Genomic DNA, 1,416 nt, shown 5'->3' on the forward strand with positions numbered 1-1,416 from the left:
CTCGACAACACAGGTTATCTGCTGACTAAACTCCTCAGAGGTGCATTACAGGATATCAGCATAGACAAAGAAGCAACAGTGGCATATCTGGCAACTAATCCCCTCAACTGTTACAAGGTGTGTGTGTGTGTGTGTGTGTGTGTGTGTGTGTGTGTGTGTGTGTGTGTGTGTGTGTGTGTGTGTGTGTGTGTGTGTGTGTGTGTGTGTGTGTGTGTGTGTGTGTGCTGAAAGGTCTCCTGGTTTTAATGATGCGTGGATGTTGAACATTGTGTGTTTTCTTGTTTCCCTGAAGAAGCCACTATTTTCTTTCCGCAATTGTTGCCTTAGTGCTGACTGCCAAGTGAATCCAATGAACACAGGGCAACACAAACCCAACAACATGCACAGAATCTTAGTTTCTCTTTTAGCATGTTTGGGTCAAAAGCAAGCAGGTTTTTTCCTTGCCTTTGTTCCTGAGCATGTTTAAACACTGAACAAAAATAGCATTATCATACTGACAGAGCATCTCAAGTAACAAAAAAGTAACAGTCTTCTACCTACAGAACTTCAAACATAAAATCCCACATTAAAGAACTGCAGGTTGTTTATCTCTCCACTAAATTTCAGCAAATGAGGCAACCATTAACATCCTAAGTATTTATGAACATGCATTGCTCCATTTTCTTAATGAGTAAAGTATATCTATCTCTCTATAAATATGTGTAAATCTATAATTCAGTATATTAGAGTGTTTGAAGAAAGATTATGCTTTATTTTGGGGCATTATGCTAGTTCTGTACAAAAAATCAAAAGACATAAGAAAGAAGATCTATGTTCTATTGAGTGTTATTGTGATAAGATATACAGTGAGGTCATACAGACCTCCTTTATGTTGCTTTCTGGGTATGGAGAAGTTTTTATTTTGGGATAATAATACTAACTATAAAAAACAGCGACAAAAAATGTGACCAAATTATTAAAGTATATATGCACATATATACTTTTACTGTACAATCTTGTAGGCGTAGAAATGTGTGATGTACCTTTGTGAAATCTGTTCAAAATGCAAGGTCAGATGTAAGAAAAGATTGTGTACAAATGTATGTTTTTGATGTGTTAAATTTTAACCAATAAAAATAAAGAAATACTGATAAGATACTGACATGCAAGAGCAACCTGGGGTTTTATTTCAATTCATACTAACCACTACTGATTGTTGACAAAAAATACAGTAAATGTGTTTTTCGTGAATATGACTGATGTGTAGGTCTTGCACACCCACTTTAACTAGCAACAAACTATCACAATTCACAAAAAAGTGCCCCGGTTTATGACACAAGACTTTTAGATTTTTACTTACTTAACTTTTTCATCACATGGCAAACACGTGGAGTTGCAGGACTGTGTTAGAGGGCTGGCTTTGTAGCGATTTAGATT

The sequence above is a fragment of the Halichoeres trimaculatus genome, unplaced genomic scaffold (genome assembly GCF_033239565.1).
Source record: "Halichoeres trimaculatus isolate MK-OKI-2021-1 unplaced genomic scaffold, fHalTri1.1 fHalTri1_scaffold_2, whole genome shotgun sequence".
NCBI lineage: Eukaryota > Metazoa > Chordata > Actinopteri > Labriformes > Labridae > Halichoeres > Halichoeres trimaculatus.